Genomic DNA, 27271 nt, shown 5'->3' with positions numbered 1-27271 from the left:
TAAATTTCCACTGACCTCATTATGACCCTAGGGTTTGACAGGAATGCCAAAAAAGGGAATTTTAGTATGCAAAGGTCTTTCACTGAAAGGAAGCACAAAGGGTGTGATTAGAGGGCTGGAAAAACACACCAAAGCTGGTTTTGTAAAGCCTTCCCTAAATTAGTGGCCTGTGTAGCTTAGGCAGTATTTGGGAAGAAGCCAAGCTTCTCTCTGCAGGCAAGACATTTGCCATAAAGATATTTCCACGTGTCCCAAACGGCTGTCCTACAAAAAACAGGAGCATAGGGCCACCTCAGCAGGTACCCACGCAGCAGAGTCCATTACCGGGCCAACACAGATGACTGTAACTGTCCTCACTTCTAATGACAAGTTACATCCCAAGTGGTGCGGGCAAAGAATGTAAAGTGCAGTGAAATCATTTTGGTAGACTGTGACAAAAAGAAGTACCAAAAAATACGTAGGCCAAAACTGGACAGAAGGCTGCCTACAAAGCTAAGTTCTGGAGCTATATTCTTCTATTTAAGGATTCGCAACAGATTTGAGAGATAATATGTAAAAGATGCATTGATTTCACCTTCATATTCCAAATACACCACACTTCTTTTGATAGTAACTGAGATGAAGTGTGGAATTATTTGGAGGGCAAATCCTTCTGACATTTCTGCAGTTATTTTGCGGGGAGGAGCAGCAAAGTTATCCAATTAAATCTATCACACAATATAACATGGTATTAACAAAGAGTTCCAAAATCCCAGCAGTGGTAAGAAAATGTATGTAAACTAGGAACTCATACACTAAAAACATTTTACAGTAAGAAATTTCAAAAAAATTCAGATGGTATCAAACTATAAGTACGGCTAATAAAATAACATTTTACAAGGCATGCTAAGTGGCTTTCCAAAATTGTGCTATTTGTCACATATATGCAAACTAATAAAAATACTCTGCATGCTTCTCCCCTCAGATTCATGAAATATTTTTATCAAGATATAAATATGACAGGCACATTCTCTTTTCATTGGTAGTACATCAGCATACTACTGAGAGGAGACTCATTCTCAGACCATGCATTTATCTCTGAACCAGCAGTATGAGGAAAAGAATAGCTGCTTAGACTTAAAAATTATAAAGAAAACTCTAAACCAATCTTAACCAATCCCTTCTCCCTAGCTTAATAAAGACAACACTCCTCATTAATGAAGGCATTATGAAACACTTATGTTTCACATCCTGATTTTTTTCTAGGACTCTGGTATGTCATATTATTGCATCCCTTCCTCAGTCACCCTGCTTACGAAAGATAATTTTTATCAAGTTCGTGGGATATTGTTGCAAGCTCAAACCATTATGCAGTCACAAATCACAGAGTCCTGCAGCAGAAGGTACTAAAGACAGATGATAAGTTATGCTATTGCAGCTGCATTTTAAAAAAACACAGACAACTGGTGGTAGAAACAGCACACAAACATTTTGCTACTTCTATCTACACTGAGAATTCTTCATGCTTCCAACACTCCCCTTCTCATTCCATTAAAGCTAATGGAAATATTCTCCCTTGATTTCAATGGAATTTAATAGCTAAATTGAATTTATTAGATAACACCTCTTAAAATAAGTCTTTCTTTTTTAAAAGAAAGTAAACTCTAAAGTGAAATGAGAGAAACTGCACCAGGGTATCCTTTAAGCTACTCAAGCAGCATCTCATAAACCTGCCTGGCTGTTTCTGTAGCACGGAATCCATGTTAATTTGTCCTGAGCAAGCACCTGAATGTAAGCTATTTAGGCTTTATGGACTGGATCAGTGATTCTTATCAGCGAACCATCATGTATTATTAAATTAGTGTTACTTTTCTTGACACCTATAACAAGGACTTATTAACATTTAATTTGTCCAGAAATTGCTATTCATTGATGTATCCAATACGAATATTAGAAAGTCCCAACAGACAAGTTATATACAAAAAGAAGAGGGAAAGTAATAATGTATCACCACTATTTCCTTAGTAGTCAATGTCATCCTTGTAATAACAAGGAAAGCAGCTTAGCGTTAAAGATGGGAATAGCAAGGACTTGGGAAGGCAAAGATAAAGCCTTCACAAAGTTTCGTTTGAAAGAGGCACCACGTCGGGATTGTCTAGACACCACAGCTAAAAATATTGTAATGGGTAAAATTGTCGCACAGGTAACACGTGCAACGTACAAGCGAACATCACAAAAACTAGCTTGGAGCGCTGCTGCAGTAAACTTTCTTGTCAGAGTGCTCTTCCCCGAAAGGAGTGGGGCACAGGGGATAACAGATGAAATACACAAGTGAATCCCTGGCAGCAAAAAGAAGAATCCCTTGTACAGGAAGAACAGGTCGCCGCGAGGTTTGGCTCAGATGTTGCCTGGCCGCTTGGCTCAAGGCAAGGTCACAGCAAAATGGGAGGGCTTGTTCCTCAGAAATAAAGCCTGTGTTAACAAGCGTAAAGGCCCGTGATCTAAAATAAACGTTGCCTCCCATTTTTTAAACACCGAAACGTAACTAAGTGTGAAATATGAGGCAGTATTTACAAGTTATGGTCAATTAAAGCAAAAGCCGAAAGTGACAGTCAACTAAGAGAAATAATGGACTCCAGAAAACCTGGCCTTCAGCAGCGATGATGTCTATGTCTGCATCAGAAGACAGATTCAGTCTTCATGGTTTTAGAGAGGATTTTGATTTCTTACTTGCCGGCATTTGTAACCTTCTACATCACTGCTTTCACAACAGCCAGCCCTCCACCTAGCTGAGTAGCGAGAGCTGTCCTCAGCAGAAGCCAGGCTCACCCTTTTGACTAAATCACTGTCAGTCAGCAGCATCAATATAAATGTGTAATTAGTGTGCTCATTAAATCTTAAATTTAACCATACAGAAAGCGAACAGTGTCATGTTTATGTGTAAAATATGCCCTTTTTTAAGTGTGAGTTTAAATATTTTTGGCGATATTATTTAGGTGCCATCAAAAAGTTCTGGCAATGAAATGGGACCAGAAGGGCAAGGAATAGCAAGAAGGAAGCTTTTTCTACTTTGGTGTTGCTCAGGAATAAATTATTACACCAGATGTAAAGCAAGTGGGATAAAGAACCCCTACCTGATTTTATATTCCTTCTGGGTGTATATACAAGACTAAAGATAGTCGAAATCAGTGAAATAAGCCTAAAATATTATTTTAATTAGGCCCTCTTTTAGTAAGGATAAAATAACTATGAACATACAGAATGTCCTTAAAGGACTCAGATATACTTCTCCTCATCTTCCAAACAGAGTAACTCCAAATCTTTGTACAATGCCCCTTGAAAGATGCACAAATTAAAACAATTTTTCTCTTAAAATGTCTTGTTTGTAATCTTTTGTCTCCCAGACACACTGGATTAACATGAATTTACTGGACCTTGCAATGGAAAACATTCAAGAGTTTTCTTCTAGCCACTTGTGCCTTCACTGTGGCAGGATCTCTTGCATCTGTCCCAAACCTAAAATTAAAAGGGTAGTTCAAGCACCCGCTTAAAACAGAATTACCTATAACATTACATTGAGAGTGCTGGGGTACCCATTCAAGCCAGTTCGGAAACAGAGGAAAGGAAAGCACAAAGATGGTGGCTTTTAAAGATGCCAGTAAAAGGCATGGCTTATTAGCAGAGTTAGAAAATCCACACAACACTGCACAGCAGTACACTGATAAATCACTTCAGCTGGCACCAGCACTGCCAATATGCACTCCTCCTCCTCTTGAATGGAAACCTGGGCATTAAATAAAATAATTCCATCACATATAAAGCAGGCATATGTGAACAACTCATTTCGGCAATTAAGAAAACCCAGGTGGCTCATGTCTGTTGGTTTAAAAAACACTTTCTCATTCAGTGGTATAAATCAAGAGTAATTGCATTAAAAATTAAGAAATCAAACCAGTACGGGAAGAGAAGGAGATCCACTTAGAGTTATCTAGAAAACAGAATTTCAATCTCGGGGGAATCTGACACTTCAACACTAATTTCAATGTCAGAAGAGAAGGCAAGTCAATATATAATACATTGTAGTATAATAGATAGGCCTGACATACTAAGCTAAAAAGGCCTAAATTAAACTGTTGTAGCTCTTTGTAGAGTGCTTTGTTTTGCAATACTGATTAAAACCAAACCATCTCCATTTGAAATGTTCAGTATTTTTGAAGCTGAAGAGTTTGAGGTGCTTGTTCTGAACTTTCCTATCGAAAAGTAGAAGTTCATTCACAAATCACCATTTACCAAGAAAAATATGCAACTATCAATAGCTCATATCTTAATCAGGAGGATTCTTGTATAAGATTCAAGACTACTGTGTGGCTGGTTTTATTAATGAACTATCATTTTACCGTCCCACCATGTAATCAGCTATCTGTGTTAACAGTTCTTGTTCTTGTCACATGAAGCCAATTTATCAGGTAAGGCACTGTTTCCCCAGGTCCTAGCTTCTTTAGTAGCTTACTCAGGGAAGGAGACTATAAGAATTTTCTTATTATGAATTAACTAAGACATAATTATATAGCCTTCCCCTGTGTATGAAAAAAATGCATTCACGATTCATCTTCCAAGACAGTGTCTCTTCATCCCAGAACTAATTTAAATTTATGGCATATTAGAAATGTTCCTTACAGCAGCTACAATGTATTTATCAACAGAAACCTAGAGTTTATTCAGATATATGCAGAGAAATGTGATCTATTCTGCTCCTTTTTCTTCACAACTGTAGCTGGATTTCTCTTTTCTCTGAACGCTCTGGCATGATGCAGGATCAATGGCAGCTTTTGGCTTTGGGTCAGGCCCACAGGGCACAGATATAAAAAAAATCCTTCCCGTTGTCAGATCATAGGTAAAATGGTTCTTGGTAGAATAAAAATCAGCCTAATATTTCATTTAGTATTTTTAATATTTTTATCCCATCTTCTTAATTTTGAGTTCTGTAATTCCTCCCAGAAAGCCTAAACCAGCTAATAACGCAGAATCTGTTACCTTGGACCGTGCAGGAGTCACGAGCATCGCATCCCTTGTCTTGTGACTTGTATCTGCAAGGTTCTTGGCCACTTTCTACTGACTGAGAAAGTTCTGGTAAGGTCAGGAAAGCTTCAGAAAACCTAAATACTTGGAGACTGCCCTCAAGACTGCTCTGCTATGGCACGGTGTGTAACTTCGGATCAGACTGCTATGTAGAGACCTGTGAGAAGCCTTTCCCTGCATGCAGAGTTGTCACCCTTGCTCCCATCTTGCTTTCCATTGCAGAACAGCTCTGTCCTTTTGCTCCCCGACTCTTGGTCTTCAACTTCTCAAGAAACGTTGGTAGCTTCTCATGCCCTATCTTATCCATCCTAATTAACTTGAGACAGCTGACAAAGACAGAACACATTCTACATCCAAGACAAGAGGTTATCTCTAGCAAGGTAGATATAATTTGGAAGTCATTAACTCCGCATGAAGAAAAAAAATGTCACTTTGATCAGAATTAACCCTGCAACAGGCAAGAAAATTGTACGTTATTTGAGATGTGAGGAAGAGTTTGCTTGGCTGAATCCTACTTGCCAGCGTTATGCACACCATGCTGGCTGCTTATCATTTTCTGGGGCAGATGGAAATACCAGCTAGGAAGATCAAGCAAAAGCCTTAGCCAGCATGGAAAATGATCTCCTAATTAAACAGGTTAATCTCTTTCTCCCATTTACATAAAGAAAGAAGATGGCAATCAAGATCTAATCTTACAGCTGAAGGAAGTGAATGCCAGTGCCTCCAGTTTCTCAGAGTGAAGTCTGGGGATGACAATTATTGTGAAAAACTGATTTACCTCTGATTTTACCAAAGTATATATATACAGCATGTGTGCCTGAAAACAAGCTTTTTTCCCTAACAGCCATTTTCCTAGCAACATTTGCTGGTTTTTCATCTGCTATTTGTGCATGCAGCCTACTTACTCACATTATGTCCTGTAAATAATGCATATCTTTCTATTTATTTTCACTTAGCTGGCTGAAATGGGTTTTCTTGAATAAGCAGCATCCATTTATGAAATGCTGCAATAAAATTTAACACATCTTCCTGATAGCATTCTGCATCTAAAGAAAGTTGTGAAGAATGAAGCTTTATTCCAGGTAAATCAAGAACCTTAAAATAAAGATAAAATTGAGAGCAGGAAGGGAAAAAACCAAACAAAAATGTCTTTAAATTGAAAAGACCTTAAGCCATAGCTGGCTGACTGGTCAGGGAAAGTGGTCAAAGACTGGCAATCTATAAGCGGTGTTGAAGGCAAAGTGAGACTGGCTAAATCCAAAGGATTCAGACTCAGCTCATGCTTTCCCATTCACTTCAATAAACCAGCCAAAGAGTATTAAAAGCAGTGGGAATATGAAACTACAGCATTGGCTTTAATAGGTTTTAGATCAAGCTCAAAATGTTTAAAACACGTGGCCATAGGTCAGAGCTCCATATTCTCCTCCCAGCTCTGCTATTCATGAGTAAGAAAAGCCAGTCCATCTTTCTTTGCTATTGCTTTCTTCAGGGCTTCCAAGAGGGCCTTCCACATCTACCTGCAGTCTGTAAAGTATGACAAAATCCTTGAGTGAAAGGAAATACATAAATGCAAAGGGGGGATATTTGTTAGGGAGTTTACAGTAAGCCATATACACTGCCTGTACTACTCACTGCTCATACAGCAGCTGTGCAGGTATAGAGTATACCCACAAATTGAAGCACTCTTCAAATTAAAAGCAAGACCTGCCTATTTTGTTTCACTGAAATTCTCAGGAGGTTTTTTGCTTCAAGGTGCCTTCTTTAAATATATCAAGACAAGCAACACTGTGTTCCAGGTTTCACATTTATTTCCTTGTGTTTCTTACTAACCAGGTCTTCCATCTGCACTTAAAAATGAAAAAAATTCAGCAAAACTTTGATTTCAAATGCCAGCCTAAATGATAGCCTCAACATTCAAACACTCAGTGCAAATGGCTGATGGTCTAGTAGACTAAAACAGAGACACTGCAATACCATATCTCTTAGAGGTCTTTCTCTGGGCTAGTGAAATTCACTGCAACTAAATACATCTCTCATAGCCATGCGCTTATATAAAGGAAAAACTTTATTAACTGTCAAGGAAAAAAAAAAATCTCATTCATTTTTATTTAGTTTTCTCAAGTCTCATTTGAAGCAGAGCTTTAAGCTCCTCCCCATAAGCATGTCAGTCTGCCTCAGAAAAGGAATAGAGCTAGAATTAATTAAACCATATTTATAAACGCATTTCTGAGCAGCTTTGCTCTAGCATACATTTCATTACAAAGCACTTTAGCAGGTGTTTAAATTCAAGTCTTAAAATGGTCTCAGTAATAATCAAGAGTGGAATTTATAGGCTAAAAGTGAACCACACAGTCAGGTGCTTTGCTGAATGACAGTCTTGGTGAAATCGGTAATTTCAAATTGTTTTAAAGTACTTGAATTTTATTCTATACAGTGCTGAGAATCTCACATACTGTTAAGATTATAATTACGCTATACAGTGGATAAAACCAGTAAAACAGTCCCTGACCAAAGGTCTGTCAGTCTAATTAAACAAAAGCAGCAAAATATGAGAGAGAAAAAAGATAGAGAGAGGGAAATTGAACTGGAATAGAAACCAAGATTTCTGATCTTTAGGTTATCAGCAAAACCATATTGCCTCCCCAGGCAAACCTTACTAGTTATTCTAATAGTTTATGGGGAGGCACAACGTACAGAAAATGCTAATTTCAATTTCTCAGAGTCTCCTGAAAAAATCCTTGAAATCGGTTGGGTCCCGACACTCCTGTGAGAAATGTAAGCCTTTGAAATAATTCTATTTCATCTCTACGTACAAACAAACACAAAAACAGTAGCTCTACATTATGCCTTAGGCGAGGGTTTTTCAATTTTTTTGAAAGAATTGTCAAATAAAGGAGGGAGATGAACCTAAAAAATAATGTAAACCTGCAAGTTAAATACATATGCTTAAATGCAGGTTTTGGAATCTTGATTAAATATTTAAAAATCTGTTATACATATATAACATCATTTCATATTGAAAAGAAAAAATTATCATAATATATTACAGGAATAATAATAGGATATTTGTAGAAATTGTGGAATAACTTCTGATAAATACACTGTATCATCATATAAAAGGATTCAATATCATAATTTGAAATATCCTGGAAAAGAAAATTAAAACCTGCAAACTCCCTTTTTGCCAATTTACAGAAATGTTTCGCGATGCCCGAAAAGTTCTTGGCAACAAAGAATTAGGCTGCTCACCTAGCAAATCAAGCAGAATGCTCTTTACAGGCTTCTTGGTACTCTAACCATGGCTTTTACAGAGGAAGATGACTTTGCCAGAGAGAAGCCCACTAGACACTAGACAAAAGAAATGCTTTATCCAGTGAGTACTTCATAGTTATTGACAACGTCAGTCATTCGCCTCTTGCCAGAAAAAGTGAATCATATCAAGTCATTCCAAGATCAACAGCATCCATTACTATTTGGCAGTAAAAGATAGCTCTTCATTACTGACGGGGTTTAATAAGCACTGCAATGTTAGTTCCTATCTCCTGGCCAAACTCCAGTTCAGGTAATTGCCTCCTGCCTCCCTAAATTCCCTTTGCAATTCCCTTAGGTCAGATACTCTTCAGCTTGCTCTAAGCTGCCCATGCACTGTTTAACACTGAAAGTCACTACTTTCAATGAACGAATTACACAGTGAGCCAAAATCTCCAGTTTTCTCAGACTAGAATTCACAAAATGCCTGCATGTGATGAAACATAACTGAAATTTTCAGTAGAGCACACTGGCATGCATGGTGCATTTTGCTAAATGTGACTGTGTCACTCAGTACGTTTTAATTAATTCTGAATTCCTTGAATGCATGCTTTATTGTGTGCCCAGGTGTTTTGCTGGCTTGCAGGCCTCAGTATCAAAATGAAATGTGCTATGCTTAAGTGTATTTCACAGAGATATCGATGGGATGTCCCATGAGCCCCAAAGCATGTCCTTGCTTCAAGCCTTCTGAAGAACATGACCAAACTGTGCATTCTTGTCTTCTCTGTCACAAACACAGGGGGGAGAAAAAAAAAAAAAAAAAAAACAAATCAGGATGTGCCAAAACTTTCTGTTGGAAAGCACCAAATTCTTACCATCCCTGGCCAGCTGCTCTCATTTTACCATCTATTTCCATCACCTCTTCCTTTCAGAGTGTTACACGCACAGCACTCAAGGTCAGCGCCAGAACTCCACTGGAACTCCCTTTGAAATTAAAAAGAAAGAGAAAAGAGGAATAATGGTCTACCTGGAAGGAACTACCAGTTACTTTTGATAGACCCGCATGGTCTGTCCCTTTTGGCTGTGGAAAGTATGTTTCCCAATTAACTGTGAAAATCACAGGTATATCCTGTCATGGTTTAACCCCAGCCTGTAACTAAGCCTCACACAGCCGCTCACTTACTCCTCCCCAGCTGGGTGGGGGAGAGAATCAGAAGAGTAAAAGTGAGAAAACTCATGGGTTGAGATAAAGACAGTTTAACAGGTAAAGCAAAAGCCGCACGTGCAAGCAAAGCAAAACAAGGAATTCCTTTACTGCTTCCCATGGGCAGGCAGGTGCTCAGCCGCCTCCAGGAAAGCAGGGCTCTGTCACACCTAATGGTGACTTGGGAAGACAAATGCCATCACTCCGAACATCCCCCCCTTCCTCCTTCTTCCCCCAGATTTATATGCTGAGCATGATGTCATATGGTCTGGAATATCCCTTGGGTCAGTTGGGGTCAGCTGTCCCGGCTGTGTCCCCTCCCAACTGCTTGTGCCCCCCCCAGCCTACTCGGTGGAGTGGAGTGAGGAGCAGAAAATGCCTTGACTTTGTGTAAGCACTGCTCAGCAGTAACGAAAACATCCTTGTGTTATCAACACTCTTTCCAGCACAAAACCAAAACACAGTCCCGTACTAGCTACTATGAAGATCAACTCTATGCCAGCCAAAATCAGCACAACCTCTAGAAGTCTGCATCTCCAATATACATAATCCTGAAAGACAAGGGAACCCTAATGTAACTAGATAAAAAATCTAAGCAGCAAAAAAATGTTCACTGTACCTTCTGATTTATTCCTCAAAATGTTCAACTACATAATATCAGCCACTTTGCCTATTGGCTAAATTTCAATACTTTCTCCCACATACAAGAAGGAAAGTGCTAGCAGAGAAGAACTTACACTCACATTCACTTTTACAATGCAATCACAATTTATTTTTCTCTTTTGCATTGTCTACTGTCATTGTGGGTTTTTTTAATTAATTTGAGCATTTTTGTAATAAAACATTAATAACATAACTTTAAAATAATTTCAAGTGCTGTACAGACACTTGATTAAGTCTCTGTTACCAGTAAAACAAGTAGAGAAAACTACTGTTGTAAACAGAATATCCTAAGCTCCAGTTTCATATTTGGTTTCGTCACAAAGGGATGTGCTTAGTCACAATACACCATCATGACTTTTTTATTATTTCATTTCAAGGTTATCAATATACAAGTCCTTTTCCTTTTAGAATAAGTACTTCTTTTGTCATACTTTTATTAGTTTTTCAATCTCTTCCCAAATTCCAATATTCAACTTCTATATACACCATCTCTGAGCGCAACAAACAGGTTTCTGGAGAGTTGCAGAGGGGAATCCCAAAGAACATATGGCCATGAGAAAATACCATTTCCTTTTGATAATGAACAGTCACCTGCAATAGTCCCTCGCTGGATGGGACTGGCACAGCAGCTTGTTTTCCTACAGAATGAAAGAAGAATCAAAGCCAAAGTGTGTCCGGGTGGACAAGACAGCCCAATCAGCTCATCATTACATCAACTGCATGACACACTCCAAAAGCAGCTCCAGAAGCAATCACGATTACCTCATTTGCCTGCAGTTTCTGCCAAGAAATAAAATATTGCCACTGGGAAATATCTTCCACTGCCTAGTATCTGGGTGCTTGGATTTCTATTTAAGTACAAAGAAGCAGGACAGGAGAAATAATTTTGAAAGAAAGTTGTTTAAATATGTCAAAGGTAGCTTACAGCAAATCAGATATAGGCCAAAAAATTGTGAAGAATAAAATTGAGCACATCTCTCTAGAACCTCAAACGCATTTGTCAGGCCAAGAGCTCAATTCTGCATTACTTTACAAAAAAATGTTTGGAGACTGTGTTCCTTTTATACTGTCGATCTGTTACGACACAAATCCCATTTGTTTCCTTCAATAACAAAGACGGTCAGTCCAAGACAAGGTCTGAAGCTGCCCTAGAAGTGCTAGTGCTCCTCAAGTTCAGAGCTCCTCTTAAAAATTGAAAGATGCTCATCAGGTAGTTTCCAAAGTAATAGCAGGAACTAAGCATAAAAATCCTTTTAAACTGTGCCCATCTGAAATCATACCATAAATAATTTAGTAACAACAAAAAAAACCCCCTTTCCGTTAGAGAGGAAGATGGGCTTTGAATCTGAGGCAGTGGCACTCGAATTGGAGGTGTCTGGGCACGGTTCCCAGCTCCGACAGCACTATTACAATGACATCTGGGAAAATCATGCGGTACTAAGAGCATCACTCCCTCTTCTCGCAAACAAGAATCTCCAAAAATCTTTTCTTGTCATGTTACTTCACAATATAAACTCTTCATGTCCAGAAACCCCTCACAATGTATAGGTACAGCATCTAACCTAATAATGCTCCAGTTGCTGCGGGATGACAGATGCAACAGAAATAATAACCAGTTACTGTGCATGCCAGATAGCATGAAAAAAGAAACAGACCAACTTATCACTTATGCCCCTCAAAGTGAATTTAAATCATTTCAGCAGTGATTATGGGACACAATATTTTTAAATATTTTTTCTGGTATCTATTTTGACATCATGAATTCACTTAATTTCTTCCAATCACAAGGTCCTAGAATACACCTGTCAACCAATAATTAACTCAAAAAGAAATTAAACCTTTCCCTTCACCTCTTGTGTTTATGAAGCTTAAAAGTAATGAACAAAATGTCCAGAATAAAACACCTATTTTCTAATTATAAACAAACATGTTTCTATCAGTAAGATCCAGCTTCCACCTATAGATGCAAGAACTGCTGCACTGAGGACAACACCAGTTAGGCATTGATAAAGCCCTTTATGGATTGAGTTCATCTGCCCCACAGGTTTTAAACCTGAAGCACAAAACAAAAAGGAAGGAAAAAAAAAAAAAAAAACCACAGATAAGATTAGGCAAACCTGTTTTTTCAACGTGCATGATCAAGACATAGTCCTAAGTGCATCCTTGAGCTGCAGCTTGCGTTTGGCTCCACTTTCCAGGGACTACATAAACATCTCAAAAGACTGATGGTGCATTGCTACACTATACAGCTGTAATGCCCAGAAGTGCAGCAGCCCCTCCAGCAACAAGCAGCGGAAGATACTGAGGCAGTGAGACCTCAGGGAAGGAAGGAGAGAATGGCTGAAGGTTTGTCCTTTCTTGCATTGTTTGGTTTTTTTTCTCTGCCATTTAGGTGTTTGCTCAGTCTGCAGAGCCCCTTGGGCTAGTCACTATGTTCCAGCTGGTACAAAGCCTCCAAAGTGCTGTCGCAAGCTATAGTCAAAATGAAACCACCACAGTCTGGGAGATACTGCAAGGCTTTCTCTGGTAACAGAAGGTAAGGAGTATCTACTCTGGACTGCTGTATTACCCCCCACATTTGTTTAAAAGAAAACAAAAAATGAGTTATTAAAGTCATTGGTTTTTAATAAAACTAGAATGAGTATAAGCAACATCAAAAATCTTTGACTTTCAAAGACTGGAAGGGTTTCTAACCACATGATACTGTTTTCTTTTGGTTACATATGGGTGTGCTGTATCAAATCAGACATGATGTAATGTGACATGCCAGAACAGTATGACTAAGCACAATACACAGTGCAACAGAAATCCTTACACATGCATTTCAATCTTTCTCTGGTACCAGACTTGCAGTTTTCTGGAAGGTCTAGAACGTGTGGGAGCTGTTTGTTTTGTTTTCAGCCCTTCTGAACCCACTGCCCTGCACAGTGAGATGAAAAAACATTCTGCAAATGTGGTGGATAAAAATATTCTGCATGTATTTGAGAAGATTTCAAGACCTCTCTGTATCTTAACAACATAGCATAAAGCCAAATACTTTCCTTTTTATTATTAATACATTTTTTAAATCTATTACAAGTGCATATAAATAAGCAAAAAATACCACAGATATTGAATGATAAACAAGCCAGACTTTAAAAAATATTGATTGGCTACAGCTGCATCACTGTTATGGGCTTCTCTCTCATAGACTGCAGCAGGAATAAAATGCAAAAATTATCGCTAAAGAAAGACACTCAGTCTCCACTGTAAAAATACGATTTTCAAAACAGACGTGCAACTGAGTACTTAAGATTTACAAGGGTAAAGAAATACAGATTTTGTATACCAGCCGGTCATTTAAAAGGCAAGATGTTGTAACTCAAGAATGGAACAGCAGAATAAGGTGGGGGGAGCACTTGAAGGCAGTGGGTTCAGAACTAATACACAGCTACACAGGTACCACTGAACCGCACAGCTGGCACAGCGCAGTGCCATGGAGCACAAATATGTGCTCCGCTGCATTAGGGGCACTCCAAAATGCAAAGAAAACAGCCGGCTACTCATGGCTGTTAAAAAAAATATATATCATTACTGCAAATTAGCTACCACAGACTAGAATGAGATTCTAGCTCCCGCTGGCAGCTGAAATGGGGAAGGAAAGCATGATCTTGCCCACCTATTTACCTCTTCTTCTTCCTTCCCCTTTTTCTGAGTGTCATTAAAAAGAAATGCAACTATTCAGTTAAAGGCTGGTTTTTGACAATGATTTCGGTCAAGCCAGGAAATCACCACATGTGTCTCTCCTAACTCTAAGTACTGATAGTTTTGTTCACTCTTAGAGCTACAACTTGCACCCCCTCAGGACAGGGCCAGGAGCTGCTGTCGTGACCATATTCTTGCACTGAGGTTCACAAGGCATTCACAAGACTTTGCCTAGGAAGCAACATCCCCCTCAAAGCACACGCATGCTTTTGTTGGAGGCTGCTCCCCACCACCGAGGACTGAATTCGAGCCTCCCAGAGCCTGGATGCACGGAGGGACGGATCCTGTCTGCTGCACTAGAGGAACAAGCACTGCCTTTGCAAACCCTCCTCTCCAGGACCACCAAGGACGACCCAGGAACGAGTCTGAGCACACGCACTGCTTTCCCTGATACACAGCCAACCAGCCCTCTGCAACCTTCTTCAAAATATATATCCCGGCACAAAATTTGGCACTGCTGTCCCTACCAACACCTATGGATAGAAAAGGAAAGGCTAGGAAACCCTGCTGTACATGCCAGCAAGACTGATGTTTTTGAAAGAACTAAACACAAAAAAAAACTATGTTAAATTTTAAATCATGTTAAACGATGCTCAATGCCATTAACAACGCAACACTAAGCCTCAGCCTTTACCTTAACACTTTTCTTCATCTTATCTGTCCAAAAAATAAATAACAATAAAGTACATATAAATGTAATAAAAATATAATGGGATACATCTTGTCTAAAAATCCAGAATCTGAAAAATTCAAATACTCAGTACCTACACCACAACAGAAAACAAAAAAAAACGCTCATCTCAAACATTCAGTACCAATCATACAGAAGTCAGAAGGGGAAAGAAACAAAAAATAGGAGGAATGGTCCCTGAAAACCAGGAAGACCTAACTCAGTATACTGTCTATTTTACTGAAACCTGCTTTCCTCTTTCGAAGTCAAGTAATTGAGAAGTGATTCATGGTACACATGAATTGAGAACATCAGTATACTTCTGTCACTGTGTTTTGGCACTGAAACAGTGAAACAGCAGTCTAAGATATATTAGCAAACAAGACCTTTGTCTACTGGCAGCAAAGGCTGCATCCAGAAATACCCTTTTACCCAAACTATAAAAGATCAGAAATCAGCTACTGTTATCACACGTGCTATCGCAAGGGTATGCCTACACCGGAATATTCAAAAAGAAAACATTTTCAAGAGGTAGCAAGGCATGCCTGTACCTCAATTCCATCAAATTTATCAAGAATCACAATTTATGATCAGAGTCCCTTTGGCAAATCAAATAAATGGTCCACTCTCTTACTTATTAATTGTGCTGCAGAGTATAAAACCATGTTTTACAAAAGAAATTAAGGATCAACTTCTCAGGGAAACCAGTCCTTGATAATTTTCACTGATGTCATTTGAAGTGATTGGTGCTCAACATTTCTGGGAAAAGGAAGAGCCCTACCAATCTCATGCAGCTGTCACTGAAATAAGCAGCAAATTAATGATGTATAAGCTAGAGCTTCAAGTTCAAATGGCATTTTTATACCAATGTCTCCTTGGAAGGCAAGAAGAGATCAGCCCCTGAAGTATGAAAACATCCAACCCATTCTTTAAATTGGAGGTCGTATGCAGACCATAAGCAGTTTTAAGACCTTTTGATCTTGGTTCTGCATTACAAAGGGCACCTGATTTACCTTAGCCACTCGTTGAACAGTTTGCTATTCTCACTGTCTTTTTTATTGTCCCCCTATCTAACCTCCTTTCTCAACTAACCAGGGAATCTCTTCTGTTTCTATTCACGTAGAGTATTTCTACAATACAGATGGTGTATGTTCTCCTTTCAGTGAACTGGTTTGACTCTCACAAAAACTTTATTGCTGTGGAATAAACAGGGATTAACAGCACGCTCAAAGTTTGTTCTACATCAAATTGCATCAGTGTAATTCTCCACTGTGAAAGAAAATGTGATAGTCTCCAAGCAGATTCCTCGAGTGCTCATAACCACCCCAAGCACAATTGTTCTTATCAGTTTCCCATTCATCATGAAAGATGAGGCCAGTTTTCGGACACAAAAAATATAGACAGCTGATGCTTTTAAAATGCTTCTAAAAAGGAGAAAAAAGATTTCAGTGTACAGGTGTCACTGTTACTCAGTCTTTAGCTTGAAAGCACATATTTAATCTTGGAAAAACATGTTAGTTCACTTTGGTAACTGAAGTCTGCAGAGACGTGATTCTCAGAACACAGAAGGTGAGAGCTGAGCCTGAGCTTGGTCTTGGAGCAGAGCTGATTTTGCTCTCTAGCAAACAGCGGGACGCTTGGGCTGAAAGTGATAGGTGGGAACTGCTGAACAGGCAGCTTAACTCTCCCTGAGAACCTGAGGTTCTGGTTTACAAAAATAGTTAAAACTTACGGTATTTACACTAGGAAGTGAATCAGCAAGATTCTGGACACCCACTGCCACTTGAGAGAGACGCAAAACTACTTATATATAATATTTACTATTATGTACTATTCCTATTGATTATGGCAGCACACAGTGAGAGCTTTATGAAGTGGAATTGAATTTGCCTTACAATATACTGAATACTGATCATATTGTGTAAATACTGCTGCACTGTGCCATTTCCTATGGGATGAAGACAAACTCTTTTAATCTCACAAGAGGCTATAAAGATTATCAGGCTCAGAAGTCTGAATGCTTTGCATCTATTCCTCTTTGCTGCGGCGTACACTCATGCTCTTGCCTGGCAGCCAATTAACTTGGTGGCCCTTGGGAATGAACTTCTTTCTGCACAAATGGACATAAAGGCTCTAGTCTCTTTAATATACTTCAACCTGAAAAATACTTTAAGGTTAATGTTAAATAACTTTATTTATTAACTGTTTTTATGGCTTTTATGTTGTTTTCCATCTGACCATATTGCTACAGTGGCTGCATATTATGGAGTGCTCCTGTCAGGGAGGGTTGATGTGCACACCAAAGGCAAGCCTTTATTTAAACTCAGTGCACTGAGACTTTGTATTAAAGGCACCTTTGTGGAGAGCTGCTCCCCAGAGTTACACAGACTCTTCAGAGAGCACACGGGGAAAAAAATAGTGTATATACTTTGGTCCAAGTGCCTGAAGCTCTGGGATACTCACTTCTTTATTAGTGTATGAAGCCAGGTAAGCAACACAAAATTTAAACACCCACCAATTCCAGGTTGCACAAACCTTTCTGATAACCAGCTACCTGGGCCAGGTTTGCTTGTTTAATTACATTAACTTCATATGCAGACTGAGGTCATTAATAAAGAGAAAATATAACAATTCCTCAAGAAATGTCAGAAATCATATTATGCGTAAGAGCTTAGATAATCTGGGAAGAGATTTACAGGCAAGATATTGTACATTTAAAATTACCTTCTCATACTGATCACAAAGCACCAAGAAAAAAAGGAGCAACTATAGTAAATGTGCAAAAATATCCTCATTACATTCTGTGAAAACTTCTGTTTTGAGTAACGGGGCTACTTGAAAATTTGTCACAAAGACCTGTTACAGTTTTTAGCGGGAAGGGGGTTACGCTGATTACATTTGATCGGTTGGTTGGTTGGGGAGTTTGCAGAAGCCATGGTGACCCGCTTCCCCTGAGACACTCCAGTGAGAAATGCAGAGTTAACAGCAAGAGAAAATGACTGTGCTGCCCTTTGCGAGACGGGATGGTTGGACAAATGAAGGCAATTTATCACACATACCCTAAACACACACCTAGGACCTAAGCCGTACTTCATTTCTCATCGGCTGCCGTTGCCTTCCATTCCTCACGCAGCTGCTGAGCACTTCCTGGGAAGCTCTGCGCCTGCACCAACTTCTTCTTTCAGAGCTCCCCATCTCATATCTCATCCTGTCTCTTCTACTCCTAAATATCTTTTGTTTCCTCTCCCTGCAGTTATTAGGTCATTAGCCCCACTGACTCCTGCCTACACTTTATCCCTCTCTATCATCAGCTCCTTCTCATGCTCCACAGCACTTCATTAGTTGCCTCAAAAGCAAACAAATATCCAGCAATGCTTTTTGCTGCTACTTGATGTTTAGTTTTCTCTTTTGGTATCTGCTTCTCATAGACAGATGCGCCCTTTTCTCCATGTTCACACTGACTCCCTCTCTTTTTTTTTTTTTCCCCTCTCCCACCTTTAAAGGTTCTTTGTCAGTATATTCAACCATAATTTGGTCTGTGCAACATTAACAAAACCAAACCAACAAAAAGACAACAGTTATTGAGTCTCGTTTCCCTAACCATCATCTTACTCCCTTCTGTTTGCCCCCAAGCAGGCTATTTATTTTGCTGCCTAGATCTATGTCCCTCCAGTTTTCTCCTTTGTTTCCTTTTAATTGTCACTAATAATCTCTGTCTAATTCACTGTCTGGATCTTGTAACGTTTTGAAATAGCCTGAAATCCTCCTACAATTCAACAGGTGCCTGATAGAACCCAGAAAGGGGTCAGTACTTTCCAAGAATGAACACCAAGTTCATTTCCATGTCATTCTCTTCTAGGAGTCATCAGAAGTCTTCATCACAGGTCGCAGGACTAGGACTAGTCCTAGAGGTTGTATCTAAACTAGATATACCCTAGCCATATCCTGAATTTATGGCAGATGTGAACTGGCACTACTTTCCTGGGGAACGGATGGGAACCACTAGTCGATCAGGAGAACAGGTACGTGCGTACCTGCAGGTTGGTTTAGATGCAGCTTGAGTGTATATCAAAGCTTTCACGTTTCTTTCGGGTTAACAGAACCACCATGACATTAACCAATCCTTCAGGCATACCTCTCAGTATGTACATACAACACAAATTATGAGACAGTCAAAAGAACATTCATAAAATATTACAGCTGGCTGCCAAGTCCTTCAAACTGTTGTTTGCTCCCTTGCCGATTTGACTGATTCAGGCCCTGAACTGGCTCCAGGATTTGGGGGCTCTTCTGCAGCCCCACACTGAAATGCAGCAGAGACTACATACACCAGCTTAGGGAATACAGGGCTTTAAATAACCATATTTTTAGAGAAAAGAAAGTATATATATACTTTATAATGTATTGCATATATTTAAAATCGCTTAGAAATGACAAGCAGAGACCATCAGCATTGGTCACCTAAGTGATGCTTTTTTGTAACCTCCTTCACAGCGAAGCAGATATTTTAAACAGAGGGGAGATGCAAGTATCTCATTGCCAGTGGTCATGGACTCTAAAGTAATAATTATATCCTTTGCCTTTCAAACTGTCTTCTTATGACCCCATTTTATCCCAAATACTAAATAATTTTGAGACCAACATTAATCTAAAAATATATGCCACTGAAATTAATGCATTACCAGATAATAGGAGTCCAATATATCTCAAATTTAAAGAAAGAGTTCCCTAGAGTGATAAAACTCCAGCAACCACCCACAGCTAATTTATTTTAGATGTATGTACATGGTTCAAATTTTATAATGTCCCAACAGAACAAGGCAATCTTAACTTTGACTGGATTATTATAATTTCCAAATTGGTTGCCCATCTTGCTTGGTGCCTTAGGGAAGTTTGTATCAAATGCATTGTTAGAGCAGACAAACCTCTGGAGTGGGATTTGCTTTGGTGAAAATGATTAAAACCAAGGAGGGCATTACAGCTTCAGTAATGTATTTTTAAACTATACAACTGACAGCTGTAATCGCAACTAAGTAACTGATTGAAACATTTGTGCAGATGCCTAAACTGCTCCTTTCATGGTATCTCCTCCCTCTACGTGGAGGTATTGTGAGTGCCCTCAACAGTCATTCTGAGCCTGTATAAGGATAGATTATTCTATAAAGTATAGGATGCTACTGACTTTATAGTATTTATATTTTACATTTTGCATATTCAAACACTGTCCAAATCTAATTTAATGTTCTGTGTTCTCTATACATTAAAAAAAAAAAAAAAAAACCCAACAAATTCATATGGTATCTTTCTCCACATTTACATATGCACACTACTAACCCTGCAAGTCTGCTTTGCTCTGACAGTCCTCTGTATCGACAGGACCTTCCGCTGACATCACAGGATGTCTCTTACGTGCAAGAAGTTACCAGCATCAGTATTTTAGTGCACACATATGAATTTCTACCACTCTTACAGTTGTTGTGGAAAGTAGCAACAGTCATGCAGTTAAGTACCTTAACACCTCTGTAAATACATATACATAAACTATTTTTCATAGGTCTACAAGGCTTGCAGAGTTAGGGAAAGCTGATAAACGCATGCATCTGCCTTTCTGTTAAAGACTTTCTGCATTTGTAAAAGGGTGGTTGTTTTGGAGGACTGGGAGTTGCTTTTAATTAAACAAACCAATTTCATGGTTGCTTATTCATAGGAGCAGATGCATGTAACTGCCAATGCTACTCTCAAAAAAGTGTTATTATGTAAGGGTTCCCAATCCACCGGGCAATATACTGGTGCCCATCATTTAAATATAGGAAACTCCATCCTGCAGAATTGCAACAGGGTGTTCCAGGGACAATGGGCACAGGTGCAAAAGGACAGCGTTTGCAATCTGTCCTCATCAGGAGGAGGCACAACGCTGAAACATTTGAAACACAGCTTTGGAACGGCGATTAAGTCTCCCTAGGTACCAAGTCAAACCTCACGGTTCACAGGGAATTCACCTATCCCCACTGTGTGCATTCAGTAAAAGTAGCACAAAATACCTGGGAAAGGAGGCAGAGTTTGCAGATACCACTATGAAAGTGGTAAAACTTCAGCAGGCATATATCACCAGCTGAGAGTCTACTCCCATGGTTATAGTTCAAATCTATAACAGGCCATCTACACTATAATTTGCTTCTGTTGAATTTTAAACTACATAAGCTAAATTGCTGCAAACAAGTATGTGGAACCTCTTATTTCCATTAAAGCCAGACTTTCAGTATAGCTCAATTCAATTAGGAGCAGCTTTTCTTAACTAAGTCTGTCCACAACAATTTATTTCGCTTTACTTTAACCAATGTAGCAAACCAGCGTAAATTTGCGTGAAGAAAAATCCTAACTTTCCCATTATCACTGATCAGAAAACAGCAACATATTTCTAAGTGAGTACTTTATGTAGCCTTTTGTCAGTTATAGCTTTACCAAGGATTGCCTTTGCCATAAGAACTTTGATTTTATTATATATCTTTACTGAAATTTGAAAGATGCCCATTCAATAATTCTTGATAACACACACTTTGAACACATGCAGATAAGCTTTCCACACAAACTCACCTGGAAAGACCAACTAATAAAAAGGTCTTTACCTTGACTTTTCTTGGTCACTTATGACAGTCACAAAAAGTTAGCAAAATTTTATATATATATTTATGTATATAAAATGCACAATAATATAAAAGGATTTACTCATGATGCCAAACTTCTGAGTTGGTTTGGTTAGCCTAAGGTGCCAAGAGACACATAGGAAGGTTGAAAGATTCTGCTTTCACCAGTATTTTGATCAAGCGCCCAAAAACTGTGAAAAGAAAGAGTCTAAGGAGAAAGAAATCAATACACTTCTCTCATGAAAGATGTGAAATCAGATGCTTTCTTTTTCTTAAGAAGCTCAGAAGGGAACCAAAAGCTGTTAACAAAACATAGTGCTGAAGCCATTAGCCTCATCAGATAGCAGTGCTATCTCCCTACAGCTATAGATTGCTGCATGCTTTATTTAACAAATGCCATTCTCACAGATGCATATTTATGTGCAGATAATTCTGTGTTTATATACTTACATGAATATAAATCCCCACCTAGAAGTTATCAAGCATTATCAACCTTCATTCATATATATATATATATATATATATATATATATATACACCATCATTCTGAACATAATTGTGGCACGGACACAAAAAGATTCTCACAAATTTTGCACATGAAAAACCTAGCAGGTTTTAAAGCTCACTAAGATGCACTTCAGTATTCACACATTATCTGACCAGAGGAGAGGCTTCAAAGGTAATAATCCTAAATTCCTAAAATGGTTGCAGCACTTCATATTAAAGCTATAAATATTATCAATAGGAGGCGTTGGTTTTCACATAACACTAGAGATTTGGCCAAATAAGTTGGCAAACAAGAAACTGAAAACAAACTGAACTTGTAGCAAATAAAAGTGTTATTTCAGTTGAACATAATTTAGTGATGACAACTAGATGGAGGCAGTTTGAAGAATAGAAAAAGAAGGAGGGAAAGCAGAGCATTGGCTGTCTGCGATAGGTGTGACACAGCTCTTTAACTAGATAAAAGAAGTTATTTCCGCATGGCATCTAACAGCTTATAAAAAGAGACTAATGGGGTAGGAACAGCAGAAAGAAGTCAACACTGGAAAGATGATCCACCCAAAAAACCAGCACAACGACCAGGATTTTGCTATGATAATGTGCAAAACCTAATCAAATCTCCATACTGCAGAGATGGAGTTCATTTGACATATTATGTAAATTTTGACAGCAAAGTCACACCCTTAGGAGCCATAGTGGGACACCCCATTTGCTTTGTAGTGCCCTAGTAAGCAAAAATAGCTATTCAACCACACCGTAAGGGTTACCTTGGCCACCACTTTCACAAATCAAGTGAGAGAAAGTTTTCCTTCATGCAGCAGGTCTGACTGATGAAAGGCGTGGGGCCTCAGCTGGTGTGCAAAAACACGTTTTCCCAAATTAATCTGAACTAGGTATTTTTTTAGAGAAACAGCCACTGTTGACGAAAATTTCTGGCAATGGAGAACACACTAAGAGATGAGTTGCTCCTGCATTTCGCTACCCTGACTGCAGCGTGACAAGTGTTGTGACTTTGTCCACTTCAGTCCTGTATTCATCTGCTCTTAAATCCAACTGTTATATTAGCCTTCAAGGTCATACTCTAAGTCCTTTTCAGCTGGTCTGTACCCTTAAATTTTTCCACAGGCCAGAGATTCCCATGCCCGACGTGTGTTCAGTGTTCCTTGCTACAAGCCTGATTTTACGCTTGGCCATACTGAACACTGTCTCCTTGTACGCGCCTTTCCAAGTGATTCAGCATTACTCAGAGCAATCAGCTTATTCTCTTTGCCTCTGACCCACTTCTCCCAAACTGGAGCTGTCTGCAAACTTAAATTTGTGATGATTTTGCATTTTTGCTTGCAGATTAAAACAAAAATGTAAAATACCTTAGGGTTAAAAAGCGGTCAGTCCCTCAAGGCACTCCACCAGAAACACAGATGTGTAAAAATAATCGTCTGTTTACAATTATATTTTGAGACGGATTAGCCTGTTTTATCCTATTTAGCATGAGCCATGGAAATACTATTTTTTAGTCATAATGCCATGGGCTATTGAGTTCAAACCTCTACAGACATCTGCAACTGACCAAACCCTTAAGGGTAGAATGTGAGTGGCTGAATGAACCCCTACAATGGAATAACACTCAGAGGAGATAGGCAAGGGTGATGTGCCCAGGAAGCTCAGAGAACACAAAGAAGCTGACTTTATCTCAACACAGAAGGGACCAGAGGGTGGCCTTTGGTTAAGATAAATAGCTATCAACAGTTGAGTGGATCAACTGGTGGTGTAAATGTCTCCCTGAGTTAGCCAGACCAGGATGGGGGGAGTGAATCTGTGGCTCAACCAGAGTACAAAACATAACTAACAACGGACTTTCAAACAGAGCAACAGGCTTAAGCTGGCTTCAACCCATGTACTCTTTCCTGGCAATTGAGGATGCCCAGCATCTTGACAGTGAGCATACTGTTAAGACTGGTAATCGGAATCACACTGGTATTATGAGTACTGCTTATTGCAATTGTTATATTTTTCTAAGTGTAATTTACATTTGTATTGTGTTTTCAGTATATTTTGTATCACTCTGCTAAATCAAAAATCACATGTAACATCAAATATCTTAAAATAAGTAAGTTTGACATTAAACATTACACTCTCCATGCATGGAATACCTAAAAGAACCTGGTCTGAGAATATTGGACTCTCACAACACCTATTACAAACTTTACACCAACGCCTTTATCAACCAAACATGTAACCTCAAAAAAGTGAACTTCAAAAAAACCTCTAAATTGTAAAGGTCTATTTCTTGCAAATCCATTCACTATATTCCACTCCTTAAATTCTTTATCAATCAAGTCTCACATCAAGCATTCCCTTGGTATGGATGCCAGACTTACCTGACACTACATCCATTTACCCTGTGACAAAACTTTAGCATTACTTCTGCCTCTGGAATTCCCCAAATGTTCTAAGATCATGTAAAAAAAAAAAAAAAAAAAAAAAAGAAAGAAAAACGCAGCACTAATGTCAGAGAGACATTTTAATATAAAATTTCCCAGAGCTGAACTGACTATTTTTAGAGTTAAGCAACTTTAATCAATCATTTTCTTAAGCTACACTGATATTTTAGGGCTGGTAAAATGCATACCACAAGACACCTCCAGTGCTATTAGAGGACAGTTTCCTATATTTCAGGGACAGATCTAAGCTAAATGCTTTCCTTAACAACTATCTGCTGATTTGCTGCCAGCACTATGTACCATTACACCACATTTCGCTTGTTGGGATTCAATTTTAAATTTTCAAGATCATTTGCTTCTAACTTATACAAGACAAAAAGCAACAGTTTGACTGTTTTCCCACTTGATGCTTTCTATGCCATGAATTTCAACACTGCAGTCATGTGTCTCTTCTAGGCCTCCATCATACCATTAACGTCACATTTAAGCTCACAAACAAGCATTTCCAGTGCCACTTGCTTATCATCTAGACCCCTCCGCTAGCATTTTGCCAATCAAGGAATCTTTCTTCCTGTGTCCTTTGGTGCCAAGGCTATTCTCCTGCCTCTCGTAGTGATTTTACAAGGAATGCTCCCATGTGTTGTCTTTCCACTCTAGTTCTACCCTAAAAATCAATTAGCCATCTATTGAAATAAAGGATCCAAAGTATTGATGCCTCTCTCCTCAAAGTTCCAGAATTAAAAAAAAAAAAAAAAAAATTCCAAACCCTCTGCAATGCCAAACGCTTCATCTAAACCACTTGTCTAATCATCAATTCATAACCAGTATCTTCTGCTTGCTTTCTTGGATGATTTCCTTTTCAAAACCTGATACACTTCCAGACCATTTTTCTCTACCTTGTCAGCTGATGCCATCTGAGTTAGCACCAATGAAATCAGTAGAGCTGCAACAATTTACACCAGAGGTTCCTGTAGCCAGCAGTTACAGATCTGACACGTTATCTAGATACTACCCTAAATGAAGTTTCTATTATACACTGCGGCACCACAATTTTAATCAAAGAAAAATATTCATATTCCAATACATTACCTGTTTCTCCCTACTGGTTTTAATTACCAAATCAAATTAGAATAAAACAGATTGTGGCATCTTAACAAATACATAGATTTTTTTTTTTTAATTAAACAAGGTTAAAAATAATTTAAAAAGAAAACAAAATCACTATGATGTAAAATTCTTTAGTCACTACTGTAAGCAAAATGTTTCACTCAGTATTATACTAACATTGCAAATCAATTTCCTGGTTTCTTTTGCACTGTAGATTGTCTCACTTCTTTTAATCAAGCCAGTCAGACATCCAATGGTTATTTTCACCTAATAGAGAAAGCCCCAAAACTACTTTTCCCTCCTATTATGCTGCACAAAGCAAAATACTTGAACAACCCCAAAAATAAGAATCATCTGTTATGAAAGAACACCCAGCCAAAGCAGAAATCCACCTTTCCTTCATGTCACCCTGTACCACACATTGCACTGTGGGCAGGCCAAAGGTTTTGAAAACTATGTGTTTACAGTTGGTTTCTAAAAAAAAGTGGCAGATGCTCAGCATCTTTGAAAATTCAGCCAGGACTACCCTAGGAAGTGAAACTGTTCAGCATTTCTTAGAATCGGACCGCTAAAATGCAAGGACCTAAATACAGATTTAGGAAGCAAAAGTTCTGCATTGTCTAAAGATTAAAGGTGAGGTGAAAACCTGCTGTCTCCCACAGTAAAAGTCAACACTCAAGGGAATGGGGTAGAACAGGCAACTGTTGTCACTAGCCTACTTTGTTTATAACTGGTGCAAATCAACGGACCAGAACTAACAATTTCAGTTTCCTTTTAACACTTTTATGGGCTACTCAGAGCATGCAAGTTAGATGTCTCATGTAGCCTAAAATAACTCACATCAAAACCTTGCAAGCATTCAGACAGCTATTTGTATTTTTAAGCTACATAGTTTTAATAGCAATAACTGGTTAGGGGGAAGAACCCAGAATCCAGGAGTGGACTTCTGTTGTTAGCCATGCTCATGTTCAGACTCCACTGATTTCCATGACAGTTAGGCACCTAAATGCAAATTTGAGGACCAGGGCCTGATTTGTAAAGGTACTGAAAGCTAGCAGTAGACAACGTAATGATTTTGAAAATCCCAGTAGGTCCTTAATTTTCACAATTAGTCACTTAACTGTCTCATTACAGTTGGCCCAAATTCTCAGCTGAAAGCGAGGTCTATGCTGAGGCACACCATGCTCCTAAAAGTTCTTCAGTTCAAGCTCGCCTGGTTCAGGCCGACTTTCAGTGCTTTATCCCTGGTTTCCCTGTCGGAGAGAGTGGAAAGAACGCACATGACGCAGTAATAGCTCATTAGGAAATAAGGGTAGACCCCACAGCATAGAAAAGCATGACTCTCCAAAAGAGAGTCTTGCAACCTACAAGTTGCAAAGATAGCAGTTTTCTGTCAGAAGAGTTGAGGGGACTTTGCTCTAGATCTTCTCTTCAAATGTTAGATCGCATTTGCTGATCTGTTACAAGTCTGGTTAGGTCTTGCACATCTGATGGGAAACAAACCAAAAAGTCCCCCTGAGAAGTGAACAGACTTCAGTGCTATTTGTCAAGTTTACTGAAATGCAGGTAAATCAGAATTTGTAATAGTCTTTAATTCTCCAGACCCCATCCCCTCTGACGTGCTTCTAACTCCTTCATAAATCACCTTCAGTCATGTGTCGTACCTGTACTCAGGCAAGCACTGGGCCTGCAGGATTAAACTCCCATTTTCCTCTCTCAAACAATTCCATTAAGGATTCAGTTCATTAGTTAATGAGTGGGATAATCTATTGCAAGTCAAATCTCTTCTTCTGCGGTCTCAATACATATGAGAAGGAGACACTTGCATGAACCTTCTCACTATGACCAAGAATCACTGGGGGGGGGAAAATCCAAACAAACAAGCCCTCCACCCCCAACTCAAAAAACCTCCGTTCACCGTGAATAAACATACAGGATTACCCAACCACAAGCCTTTGACAACTAGACTAACTGCTGATCACTGACA

The sequence above is a fragment of the Aquila chrysaetos genome, chromosome 13 (assembly GCF_900496995.4).
Source record: "Aquila chrysaetos chrysaetos chromosome 13, bAquChr1.4, whole genome shotgun sequence".
NCBI lineage: Eukaryota > Metazoa > Chordata > Aves > Accipitriformes > Accipitridae > Aquila > Aquila chrysaetos.
This window is presented reverse-complemented; position numbering follows the sequence as displayed.